This window comes from Dendrobates tinctorius, unplaced genomic scaffold (genome assembly GCF_039654945.1).
Source record: "Dendrobates tinctorius isolate UK_male_01 unplaced genomic scaffold, ASM3965494v1 ptg000309l, whole genome shotgun sequence".
In the NCBI taxonomy this organism is placed as follows: Eukaryota; Metazoa; Chordata; class Amphibia; order Anura; family Dendrobatidae; genus Dendrobates; species Dendrobates tinctorius.
The window spans coordinates 1,920,785-1,934,713 of NW_027361976.1; the positions used below are offsets into that span (position 1 = coordinate 1,920,785).

The 13,929-nt window shown below is 49.5% G+C and overlaps 1 long non-coding RNA gene across 1 annotated transcript; it reads left to right on the forward strand.

Moving 5' to 3' along the window:
- Positions 1–8,608: 8,608 nt before the first annotated feature.
- Positions 8,609–13,092, forward strand: LOC141073629 (uncharacterized). The gene is made up of 2 exons (XR_012227023.1): positions 8,609–11,331; positions 11,923–13,092. It is a non-coding gene; the product is annotated as an uncharacterized lncRNA (long non-coding RNA).
- Positions 13,093–13,929: the final 837 nt, after the last annotated feature.

Consider the following 13,929-nt stretch of genomic DNA (forward strand, 5'->3'; position numbering starts at 1 on the left):
TAGCTAAGTGTTTCCTCACTATCTTTCTGTTTATAGATATCCTGGATTCTTCTATTCCCTTAATAGGACAGTGAATAACAGTTGATGTTACATTTCCTTTCTGAGAGAAAACAGATGCAAAATAGGAATTTAAAAGTTCAGCCTTCTCAACATCCTGTCTTACCATTTCATCATTTTCATCCTGTAAAAATCCTATAGCATCTTTGACTTTTCTTTTACTTTTGACATATCCCCAAAATCCTTTATTATTGCTTTTGACATCTCTTGCAAGCCTCAATTCATTTTCAGCTTTAGATAATCTGATTTGTGCCCTGCAGGTTCTGCAGACAGCATTATATTCTTCTTTAGATATGCCTCCCTCTTTCCATTTTATAAACATTTTTTTCTTCCTTTTTAGCATGTGCTTAAGTTCTGTGTTCATCCATCCTGGTTTCCTTAAATGCTTCCTATTCTTCCCTCTTTTCGGAATTGTTAACAACTGTGCTTTGAGAATTTCATTTTTCAAGATTTCCCATCCTTCCTGGACATTTTTGTCTTTAAGGATATCCAGCCATTGGATCCCTCCAATTCTCTTTCTGAATCCCTTAAAATCTGCCTTTCTGAAATCTAACCTTGACGTCTGAGTCTTCACAGGTCTTCCGCCTCTAGTTATCCAAAATTCTAAAATAGCATGGTCGCTACCTCCTAGGGTCCCAGCCACTTTTACCTCCTCAACCATTTCCTCCCTGTTTATAAGGATTAGATCCAAGGTAGCAGTTCCCCTTGTTTTCTCCCTTACCTTTTGGAAGATAAAGTTGTCAGCAAGAGAGGATAAGAATTTCCTTGACCTGTTAGTTTTGCCTGAGAGAGATTCCCAACAAATGTCTGGATAGTTGAAATCTCCCATGACAACTATGTCATATTTTTTGGAGAACTTGGCCATTTGATGCATAAAGAGTTCATCCATATCTTCAGCTTGCACAGGCGGCCTGTAGTAAATGCCTACAATGGTGTCCTTTCCATTGTTCTGTCCTTGCATTCTTACCCAAACAGTATCCACAGAACTCCCTGTCTCTGAAGCTTCAATCTCTGTGCAGATATACGCGTTTCTAACATACAATGCGACACCCCCTCCTCGTTTATCAAGTCTGTTTCTTGCAAATAAGTTGTATCCTTCTAGTCTTGTATTCCAATCATGTGTATTGTCCCACCAAGTTTCAGTGATTCCAATGACATCATATTTCTTTTCCTGTGTTAGTAGTTCCAATTCTCCTTGTTTGTTGCCCATGCTTTGTGCATTAGTATAGAAACTTTTTCAATTCAATTTTGTAGGCGGGGCCCCTCAGGGTCCGATTTTGTGTCCGGGGCCCCTCAGGGTCTGATTTTGTGGCCGGGGCCTGTGAGGGTCCGATTTTGTGGCCGGGGCCCCTCAGGGTCCGATTTTGTGGCCGGGGCCCCTCAGGGTCCGATTTTGTGGTTGGGGCCCCTCAGGGTCCGATTTTGTGAGTGGGGCCCCTCAGGGTCCGATGTTGTGGCCGGGGCCCCTCAGGGTCTGATTTTGTGGCCGGATCCCCTCAAGGTCCGATTTTGTGGGTGGGGCCCCTGAGGGTCCAATTTTTTGGCCGGGGCCCCTCAGGGTCCGATTTTGTGGTTGGGGCGCCTCAGGGTCCGATTTTGTGGTTGGGGCCCCTCAGGGTCCGATTTTGTGAGTGGGGCCCCTCAGGGTCCGATGTTGTGGCCGGGACCCCTCTGGGTCTGATTTTGTGGCCGGATCCCCTCAGGGTCCGATTTTGTGGGTGGGGCCCCTCAGGGTCTGATTTTGTGGCCGGGGTCCCTCAGGGTCCGATTTTGTGGCCGGGGCCCCTCAGGGTCCAATTTTGTGGGTGGGGCCCCTCAGGGTCCAATTTTTTGGCCGGGGCCCCTCAGGGTGCAATTTTGTGGGTGGGGCCCCTAAGGGTCCAATTTTGTCGGTGGGGCCCCTCAGGGTCCAATTTTGTGGTTGGGGCCCCTCAGGGATCGATTTTGTGGTTGGGGCCCCTCAGGATCCAATTTTGTGACCGGGGCCCTCAGGGTCTGATTTTGTGGGTGGGGCCCCTCAGGGTCCGATATTGTGGGTGGGGCCCCTCAGGATCCGATTTTGTGGGTGGGGCCCCTCAGGATCCGATTTTGTGGTTGGGGCCCCTCAGGGTTCAATTTTGTAGGCGGGGCCCCTCAGGGTCCGATTTTGTGGCCGGGGCCCCTTAGGGTCCGATTTTGTGGCCGGGGCCCCTCAGGGTCCGATTTTGTGGCCGGGGCCCGTGAGGGTCCGATTTTGTGGCCGGGGCCCCTCAGGGTCCAATTTTTTTTCCGGGGCCCCTCAGGGTCCAATTTTGTGGGTGGGGCCCTTCAGGGTCCAATTTTGTCGGTGGGGCCCCTCATGGTCCGATTTTGTGGTTGGGGCCCCTCAGGGATCGATTTTGTGGTTGGGGCCCCTCAGGATCCTATTTTGTGACCGGGGCCCTTAGGGTCTGATTTTGTGGTTGGGGCCCCTCAGGGTTCAATTTTGTAGGCGGGGCCCCTCAGGGTCCGATTTTGTGGCCGTGGACCCTCAGGGTCCGATTTTGTGGCCGGGGCCCCTCAGGGTCCGATTTTGTGGCCGTGGCCCCTCAGGGTCCGATTTTGTGGCCGGGGCACCTCAGGGTCTGATTTTGTGGTTGGGGCCCCTCAGGGTCCGATTTTGTGAGTGGGGTCCCTCAGGGTCCGATGTTGTGGTCGGGGCCCCTCAGGGTCCGAATTTGTGGCCGGATCCCCTCGGGGTCCGATTTTGTGGGAGGGGCCCCTCAGGGTCCGATTTTGTGGCCGGGGTCCCTCAGGGTCCGATTTTGTGGCCGGGGCCCCTCAGGGTCCAATTTTGTGGGCGGGGCCCCTCAGGGTCCAATTTTTTGGCTGGGGCCCCTCAGGGTCCAATTTTGTGGGTGGGGCCCCTCAGGGTCCAGTTTTGTGGGTGGGGCCCCTCAGGGTCCGATTTTGTGGTTGGGGCCCCTCAGGGATCGATTTTGTCGTTGGAGCCCCTCAGGATCCAATTTTGTGACCGGGGCCCTCAGGGTCTGATTTTGTGGGTGGGGCCCCTCAGGGTCCGATTTTGTGGCAGGGGCCCCTCTGGGTCCGATTTTGTGGGTGGGGCCCCTCTGGGTCCAATTTGGTGGGCGGGACCACTCTGGGTCCAATTTGGTGGGCGGGGCCTCTCAGGGTCCGATTTTGTGGTTGAGTCCCCTCAGGGTCCGATTTTGTGGTTGGGGCCCCTCAGGGTCCGATTTTGTGACCGGGGCCTATCAGGGTCCAATTTTGTGACTGGGGCCCATCAGGGTCCGATTTTGTGGCCGCGGCCCCTCAGGGTCTGATTTTGTGGCAGGGGCCCCTCTGGGTCTGATTTTGTGGGCGGAGCCCCTCTGGGTCCAATTTGGTGGGCGGGACCACTCTGGGTCCAATTTGGTGGGCGGGACCACTCTGGGTCCGATTTGGTGGGCGGGGCCTCTCAGGGTCCGATTTGGTGGGCGGGGCCCCACAGGGTCCGATTTGGTGGGCGGGGCCACTCTGGGTAAGATTTGGAGGCTGGGGTCGCTCAGCCTCCAATTTGGAGGCCGGGGTCGTTGAGCTTCCGATTTGGAGGCCGAGGTCAAAAAGCCTCTGATTTGGAGGCCGGGGTCGATGAGCCTCCGATTTGGAGGCCGGGGTGGCTCAGCCTCCGATTTGGAGGTCGGGGTGGCTCAGCCTCCGATTTGGAGGCCGGGGTGGCTCAGCCTCCGATTTGGAGGCCGGGGTGGCTCAGCCTCCGATTTGGAGGCCGGGGTGGCTCAGCCTCCGATTTGGAGGCCGGGGTGGATCAGCCTCCGATTTGGAGGCCGGGGTGGATCAGCCTCCGATTTGGAGGCCGGGGTGGCTCAGCCTCCGATTTGGAGGCCGGGGTGGCTCAGCCTCCGATTTGGAGGCCGGGGTGGCTCAGCCTCCGATTTGGAGGCCGGGGTCGATCAGCCTCCGATTTGGAGGCCGGGGTGGCTCATTGTCCGATTTGGAGGCCGGGGTGGCTCAGCCTCCGATTTGGAGGCCGGGGTGGCTCAGCCTCCGATTTGGAGGCCGGGGTGGCTCAGCCTCCGATTTGGAGGCCGGGGTGGATCAGCCTCCGATTTGGAGGCCGGGGTCGCTCAGCCTCCGATTTGGAGGCCGGGGTGGCTCAGCCTCCGATTTGGAGGCTGGAGTGGATCAGCCTCCGATTTGGAGGCCGGGGTGGCTCAGCCTCCGATTTGGAGGCCGGGGTGGCTCAGCCTCCGATTTGGAGGCCGGGGTGGCTCAGCCTCTTATTTGGAGGCCGGGGTGGCTCAGCCTCCGATTTGAAGGCCTGGGTCGATCAGCCTCCGATTTGGAGGCCGGGGTGGATCAGCCTCCAATTTGGAGGCCGGGGTGGATCAGCCTCCGATTTGGAGGCCGGGGTGGCTCAGCCTCCGATTTGGAGGCCGGGGTGGCTCAGCCTCCGATTTGGAGGCCGGGGTGGCTCAGCCTCCGATTTGGAGGCCGGGGTGGCTCAGCCTCCGATTTGGAGGCCGGGGTGGCTCAGCCTCCGATTTGGAGGCCGGGGTGGCTCAGCCTCCGATTTGGAGGCCGGGGTCGATCAGCCTCCGATTTGGAGGCCGGGGTCGACCAGCCGCCGATTTGGAGGCCGGGTGGCTCAGCCTCCGATTTGGAGGCCGGGGTGGCTCAGCCTCCGATTTGGAGGCCGGGGTGGCTCAGCCTCCGATTTGGAGGCCGGAGTGGATCAGCCTCCGATTTGGAGGCCGGGGTGGCTCAGCCTCCGATTTGGAGGCCGGTGTCGATCAGCCTCCGATTTGGAGGCCGGGGTGGCTCAGCCTCCTATTTGGAGGCTGGGGTGGCTCAGCCTCTGATTTGGAGGCCTGGGTCGATCAGCCTCCGATTTGGAGGCCGGGGTGGATCAGGCTCCGATTTGGAGGCCGGGGTGGATCAGGCTCCGATTTGGAGGCCGGGGTGCATCAGCCTCCGATTTGGAGGCCGGGGTGGCTCATTGTCCGATTTGGAGGCCGGGGTGGCTCAGCCTCCGATTTGGAGGCCGGGGTGGCTCAGTCTCCGATTTGGTGTGTCGGCCCTTTAAGACTCATTTGGGTGCGCTGGCCCTTTAACAATCACTTTGGCGCGTTGGCCCTTTAAGAGCTAGTTTGGCTCACTGGGCTTCTTTTAAATCCACTTTGGCGCACACATTCTCTCTCAGGGGCATGTGTCATGTGATGAAGCTAGATTTGCATTTGTGCTGTAGGTTTGCTTTAAGAGCTGATATTATGTGGCAGAGGCTCTGTGCTGGGGTTCAAGTGAAGTTCGTAGGCGTTGGCATAGTAACTGGGTCTGCCTGCGCATATCAATGAGCTCAACTGTCATTTCAATCGCCTCAGGGCACGTTTTGCCATTTCCTATTGAAAAGCATTGGAGACAGTGCATTCCAATGACGGGAAAAAAAATTTTCGAACGCAAATTGCGCAAAAACTACAAATCCGATCGACACGAAAAATACTTAGCACACCTCTCATGGACGCTGGCTTCGAAACGACACCTCAACGGAGTCTGTGCGTGTAGCGGTTCGGGCCGCATTAATTGCGGAAATCAACTTAATAATAAGAAGAAGAATAAGTTAGCAGCGTTCGGATTACAATATAGTGTTTTTTTCAAACCACTATAACTAGATGTGTATTTCCTGAAGGAACTACAGATAGTGGTTTGAAATGGTGCCCGGGCTGACCCTTTAAGAAAGACTTGCCTGCTGCCCCTGCAAGACTTTCAACTCAGGATCCGTTTTAAGTGTGCGTGCCTCTCAGGGGCGCCTTTGGCCTCAGGGTCTGATTTGGTGGGTGGGGCCCCTCAGGATCTGATTCGGTGGCCTGAGCTCCTCAGGGTTTGAATTGGTGGCCGGGATCCCTCAGAGTCCAATTTTGCGGGTGTGGCCCCTCAGTGTCTGATTTTGTGGGTGTGGCCCCTGAGGGTCTGATTTTGTGGGTGGGGCCCTTCAGGGTCCGATTTTGTGGGTGGGTCTCCTCAGGGTCTGATTTTGTGGGTGGGGCCCCTCAGGGTCCAATTTTGTGGGTGGGGCCCCTCAGGGTCCGATTTGGTGGGCAGGGCCCCTCAGGGTCTGATTTGGTGGGCGGGGCCCCTCAGGGTCCGATTTGGTGGCCGGGGCCCCTCAGTGTCCAATTTTGTGGTTGGGGCCTGATAGGAACTGAAGGAGTTAAATTGAGTTCTGTCTATGTTGCATTCTCTTGTTTAAAACCTTATCTGTTCTTCGAGGAGATGTCTCAGACATCTCCCTTGTGAACCAAGGTCAAATACCTCTGCTTTTTCGCCTAAATGACTTTCTTTGTCGAAAACAAGTTGTAAAATCATTTGTACTGCGCATGTCTGTAAAATGTTTAAATTCTTTACTATAAAAGACGGAAGCCTAACTGATAAGCCAGAGGCGTCTTGGAGGCATCCTGAGTGGTATTATACAGCTGGTGTCTGTGTAGTTCTTCTCGATGGAGCTGATTTAATTAGAGACATATGATGCTTCACACCTAAGAACATCGGTCCTTCAGATGAAAGAGTAATCTGAGGGATCCCGACAGTTTCCTGGCGCCCGAAACAGGGACCTGATATAGGCACCTCTCCAAGACTACCCGATCTACAGACCACTCCAGTTACTGATGAAATTGTGAACAGCAGACCTAAACACCTGGCCAGGTAAGAGATCAATTTTTCTCTTCTCTGCTCTTCATAATCTATCATTATAACTAAGGTCCGTATAAAGGGGAATCTAGTAGAGGAGGGGGCCGTAAAATCAGGTCCATATAAGAACTCTGAGGAAATCGGGTGTGACACGCATATGTAATTTCTGCTCGAATGAGAGGTTACTGTAGGTTCTGTCTGTGCACAGCTATTTTTAGAAAAAGAGCTGATGCAAATCAAAATGGGAGAGGTCTGACATTATGGAATATAAGGCTGGGTGAACAGTTCATACTGCGCAGCCCGGACGGACAAGTTTTTCACAATAGACGGTTCCTCACTAGAAATAGAGGAGGTTGTTGAATGGCTACTTTGATTTGAAAGGTTGTGGAAAGTAGACAAATAAGCTGCACAGTAGGTATTCGTTCAAAGAGTGGTGATATTGCCTAACTGGGCCATGTGACAGCGTCCTTTCGGGGAGGTCACCGCCTAAGCTTAAATCAACACCCTTTACGAATAAACCTTGTGACAGATAAGAGTGTGACCGAATGAGCACAGGACCGTGAAATGAGCCTGTGACAGGATATGACTGAAGAACCCCAGTAGATGGACACTTTATTTACAATCCTGTGTGTTGTGGGAGTATTTCTGTTCGGATGCTACATAGCATATAAGTACACGAAACACGTAGTACACCGAGGAACAGACACTCCATTTAGCCTGTTAGCACCTTAGGAAGAAGGTAACGAGGTATAGTAGAGCCTAGTCTTGAGCTTACCCAATACACCACCTAAGGCAGGGGACTAACAGGAAGACAACAAGAGAGACAGGATAAGAATAAAAGATAAGATGGGGAACAGTCAGGGAAAGACACCTGAAGAAGGAAATCGGTTATGTGATATAATTGAGGATAGATATGGAAGTAGTGCAGCAAAGAACCTGGAAAAAGTATTAATCAAATCCAAAGTGCAAGATAGGCAGGCTGTGTGAATCCTTGTATATATGTCTATGAGAACCTCTGAATAAGATGAAAGATGAGTAATTGAGTAAAAAAAAATCAGTGAATGAGCACGTATGAATGAATCATCACACATCATTTTTGTGTCAAGAGATTTGTGACCTTTCTAGTTGTGGTGGAATCCCGGACAGATGCGTTATAGATATTTCAAATCTACATCTGAGACTGAATGAATTGAGTAATGATATAGTTCGTGTTATATGTGGCATTACATTGTAAAGTTTCCTGAATGCATTTGGCCAGAAAAAGGGCAAGGCATGGTTAATCTCATTATACAGTTATCTGCCCTTACAGTGAAATCCCGTGATTTTGAGTTTCTTTGTAGAAATTGATTTTGATAAGTCTAAAGAACTACAGAATTCTGTGAAGGACGACGCTGCATTCTGATGGGAGGGGGGAATGATACCGCTGCGTAGTTTTTCTTCTCCCTTCGCTCTTATCTCTGCTGAGTGTGAGCTGTGCTCAAAATTCTCTGTAATTCTATCCGTAAGGTACACGCTGAAAGATTTGTGCATTTTAAAGCAACAGTACTTAATAGAAGATTGGAAGTTAAAAGTAAGATATGGTGCCTAATTTAGAAGGGAATTGTAAGTGATTGCTTGGTCATTAATGTGTTTGAACCTGCTTCTAGTTGTGTGATTGATTTGTATAGCAAATTGTGTCAAATTACAAGAGACAGAGAAGGAAGGAAGCAGTAAAACAAGTGGGACAAATATTGAAAAAGGCAAAAATACCAGAGTGTGAATGTTTGGATGTACAAAAAGGCACAGACAAGGGAAGAAAATAGCAAGTGAATAAATGATGCTTGAGAATGTGCAGCAGTATGGAAGGTGTATTATGAATGTTTGATTGACAAAGTGTAACCAGAGACCCAGACAAAACAGATGGACTTGTAAACACTGTGGTCAGACTCAGACAAATCCAGACTGAATAGCTACTTGTGTGACCTGTGCTACTGACCTAAGAGAATTGCACTAAATCCTATCCAGACAAGATCATAAGAAGCTGACATAATAGTGTGGATAGTGGGTAGTGGGGACATTGGCCCTTGAGGAGTAAGCTGACAGTAGACATCAGACGGCCAACCCCATCAGGACCTAGAAGTGTGACTAGAATAAGAAAGATACAGGTGTATTATCCCTGGAGCCCCTCTGACCAGCTAGCTTTGCTGAAGCAGCTGCCTGCCCCTGAAGACCAACCATTCCCGTTTTACAGACACATAAAGGAAGTACAGCAGACATATAAGTGTACCTGGGCAGACCTAGAGAGGTTGGTGAGTTTAAAGGCAGGTGACGCACTAGATCATATAATTAAGACACACAGATGTGACAAAGAATCAGGCTTGGGGCATGGATGATAAATCTGCACGATCTGGGGAGACGTACTGTGAGTCACTAAGACAATGGGCTGCAGTGGAACAATCAGAGCAGTCTGTACTCCTGACTAATGTGACACAGCAAAGAGGAGAGAGAGTAGAGATATACCTTGGACGGTTACAGCTGAAATGGGCAGACATGGGGTACATTTGCATAAACCCACTTGATGTTAGAATACTGGTGAATGCATTCATTGACGGTATGAACAAAGACTTACGAGACGCAGTACAGACAGCCAGACCTGAATGGAGACATGTAGATCCGAAAGACCTCCTTAAGGTAGCTAAAGAAATTGAGCAAACAAGGACAATAAAACGACCTGTCATGTATGCTGGAGCACAAGGAAAAAAGTGGAGACGTAATAGGGAAGGCATGTGAGATGACACTGACGATCCATGCCATACTCCTACAAGTTCAACCAAAACATCTGTCTATGGCCAGACAGCTCCGACTTGAGTGTGCTCTACTAATTCCTGAGTATGTCACTCCTCAAAAGATGTAACGTTCTGAATCCAGCCACCCTCCTGCCTATGGATTCAGAAAAGGGGGAATTGGTGACCGTATTGGCAAGTGAGGAAGGATACTTTGACATGACGCATGAACATGTCTGCATAGAACTGATGAGTCAGGAGACAGTTGGGTTTGCACACATTCATGAAAAACCTGTTCCTAATGCAGACTTTGAGTTTCTTTTTTGTAGATGGCCCCAGATACCACCAGGATGGACGATTCTACACTGGATATGCAGTAGTATCCTCACATGAGGTAATCCGAGCGGAACCACTCTCTCCTCACATGTCGGCGCAGGAGGCAGAGTTGAAGGCACTCACTGAGGCGTGTAGAGCCGCTGCAGGTAAAGTCGCTAATATTTTCACAGATTCGAAGCCCATTAAAAATGCAGAGCTGGTGAAACAATTGATGGAGGCATTGATGTTACCAGTCCAGGTTGGCATTGTCAAGGTAAAAGCACACACAAAGGTGACTCCGTGGAGGTAGAGGGCAATAGAAGGGCGAACGAGGCTGCTAAAATAGCACAAGGCGGCCTAGAGAGAGCAGTGGACGGTGGCGGGGAGTCAGCGTATTCCAGCCACATTGGGTCTAGATGTCCTGAAATCCCTCCAGCAAAAGGCTGCCCAAACAGAGAAGGTACACCGGGGGAGACTGGGAGCTGAGCTGAACTCAAATGGAGTATGGGAGAATAAGGATAAAATGTGCCCACCAAAGTCCCTGTTCCCAATCATGGCGCAAGCAGCACATGGCCCCAATCACACCTCAAAAAGTCACATGTGTGCCATGGTAGATGCCTTCTGGATCGCTCCTGGTTTCAGTTACGCAGCCGCAAAACTTGTACAATCATGCCTCATCTGTGCACAGCACAACCCAGGTAAAACAGTAAAAGTCCCTAAGAAAGCGACACCTAGGCCTCTCTACCCGTTTCAGAGACGGCAGATTGACGACATACAGCTACCAAGGTAGGAGTGTATGCAAATATCCTAGTATGCGTAGATCTCTTCTCTGGATGGCCAGAGGCCTACCCGGTGAAAACGGCTACAGCTCGAGCCACTGCAAAGAAACTGGTGATGGAACTAGTACCACGATTCGGTGTCCCTGAAACAATTGAATCAGACAGAGGTACACACTTTACTGCTGAGGTAATGCAAAATGTCATGCAAATGATAGGTGTAGAACAGGCATTTCATACACCCTACCACCCACAGAGTTCAGGGAAGGTAGAAAGAATGAAAGGGACACTGAAATTGAAAATACAGAAAACCATGGAGCAGACCCATAGACCATGGCCAGAGTGTCTCCCATTAGCATTATTCTCAGTAAGGTACACACCCACGGGGAAAGCTAAACTGTCACCCTTCGAGATACTGTTTGGAAGACCACCGAACACAGGGTTGTACTACCCACAGGTCTTAACACTCAATGTGGATAATTTGACAAGTTATGTAATCCAGTTGCAAAAGCATTTAACTCAAATGCATTCTCTAGTTTTCTCTTCCACTCCAGATCCAGATAGTGTGGAAGGAATCACTGTCTACAACCTGGTGATTACGTATATGTCAAGAAACACTCCAGAAAGACCCTTGAACCCCGATATCAAGGACCTTACCAAGTACTCCTAACAACGCCTACTTCTGTTAAGTTGGAAGGACGACCAACCTGGATCCACGCATCGCATTGCAAACTAGCCACAGGAGTTAACAAAGCATAAGAGTGCATAATGTTTTGGTTTGGTTTTGTTGCATTATCTGTAATAATGGTAGCTGCGTGGGACAATCTAAATTCTCCAATGTCCTTGAATAATAAGTTTATACAACATCATGAAAAAATACTAAATGATTGGTCAAATCATTTGCTGGATCTGCACACATTCAGCAGTATCAGCCACTAGTATTCCGTTCCTTGTTATTCCTGTGCCACCCGAGGAATTATTTGCCTGGACCAGTTCTTCTGATACACTTGCTAATAATGCCACAAATAATGTGAAGTTATGGAACACAACTGTTGAAATACCTATTGTGGGATGGGTAGGATACCCTTGGTGGCAGGGTAATCTTTCAGGAAGTAATACATACCTTCAATATCTGGCATATAAAGGGGGGGCTTGGGTACCCAGGAATAGAACTCGATTAACCTACCTGGGGCAAATTCCAATGTATGGCCTACAAGTTAGTTTTAATGTAACTTCCCACTCTACTGATGCCTTCAAACCAATACTGCTAGAAAGAAGGTTGCATAACACGTCCTGGGAGTATTCCAATTTATTTCCCCAGGGCAATAATGAAACTTGTTTTAATATTTCAGGTAATATACCTTGCAACGAGTCATCTGGATATGAGAAAGGAACTCCCACCTGTGGAAATCCCGATGTAGGGTAGTGTAGCCCTTTAGGACAACTTCCAAATTGGTGTATGCTTCAGAATGTATCTGCGTTCATAGATTTAGTTCATAGACTGGTATTACAACATTCAGCCCTATGGGACCTACCTAGTGACATGTTCTGGGTATGTGGAGACAATGCATATAAATGGTTGCCAGTAGGGGTAAAAGGTGCTTGTACTCTGGGTCGTTTGACTCCAGCTACCTTTGTTATTCCGAATGACCAGTTGAATACTCAGAGCATACCTAAACACACGTTGTACAAAAGAGCTGCTGACAATACACCTCGCCTCTCTGGGAGACCACATATAGTGCAGATGAGTGTGGCCAATAAAATTGTCAGCTCTATTTTTATTTATCCTATGATTACTCAAATGTGGGATAAATTAGTCAGGGCTACAGATTACTTAGATGACCAAATATGGGATATATTGGATATATTGAACACCACCGTTGCTGTCCAAAATCATTGTTGTTTGTATCTTTGTAATATATGTGCTATTGAAACTTGTTTTTTGGTGTATCTCTGTATGCAAGAAAAGATGTAGAAATAGATAAGGAAGTTTGACTGTAAACAACAAGAATTTAACTATTATTCCTTTGAGTCCTAGATTGACATCTCATTTCTGGCATGAAGGAGCGTACTCTTGCAATGATGGACGTGGCTTCAGTATCTGGGGGATGGAGAAGGTAGAAGACCTGTCTCCCTTGGGCAACCCGTCGGCCTGGGATAGTACCTGGTGAACGAGCCACTATCCGCTGTTGTTGCAGGATCCAGTGTTCCAGATTGTGGAAAATGAAGATGTCAAAGGGGGGAATGATAGGAACTGAAGGAGTTAAATTGAGTTCTGTCTATGTTGCATTCTCTTGTTTAAAACCTTATCTGTTCTTCGAGGAGATGTCTCAGACATCTCCCTTGTGAACCAAGGTCAAATACCTCTGCTTTTTCGCCTAAATGACTTTCTTTGTCGAAAACAAGTTGTAAAATCATTTGTACTGCGCATGTCTGTAAAATGTTTAAATTCTTTACTATAAAAGACGGAAGCCTAACTGATAAGCCAGAGGCGTCTTGGAGGCATACTGAGTGGTATTATACAGCTGGTGTCTGTGTAGTTCTTCTCGATGGAGCTGATTTAATTAGAGACATATGATGCTTCACACCTAAGAACATCGGTCCTTCAGATGAAAGAGTAATCTGAGGGATCCCGACAGGTCCCTCAGGGTCCGATTTGGTGGGCGGGGCCCCTCAGGGTCCGGTTTGGTGGCCGGGGCCCCTCAGGGTCCGATTAGGTGGCCGGGGCCCCTCAGTGTCCAATTTTGTGGTTGGGGCCCCTCAGGGTCCGATTTTGTGGCTGAGGCCCCTCAGGGTCCGATTTTGTGGGTGGGGCCCCTTAGGGCCCGATCTTGTGGTTGGGGCTCCTCAGTGTCTGATTTGGTCGGCGAGGCCACTCTGGGTCAGATTTGGTGGGCGGGGCCACTCTGGGTCCGATTTGGTGGGCGGGGCCACTCTGAGTCCAATTTGGTGGGCGGGGCCCCACAGAGTCCGATCTGGTGGGCAGGGCCACTCTAGGTCCTATTTGTAGGCCGGGGTCAATCAGCCTCAGATTTGGAGCCTGGGGTCACTCAGCTTTCGATTTGGCGCGCCAGCCCTTTAAGACTCATTTTGGTGCCTCGGCCCTGTGGGGTCATGTAAAGTTCGTAGACGTTGGCATAGTAACTGTGTCTGCCTGCGCATATCAATGAGCTTAACTGCCATTTGAATCGCCTCACGACAGCCGCATGTTTTCCCTATGGCAAAATTTTCCAATTGAAATGCATTGAGACAGTGCATTCCAATGACAGAAAAATGTTTTTTCAAACACAAATTGCGCAAAAACTATAAATCTGATCGACATGAAAAATACATAGCACACCTCTCGTGAACGCTGGCTT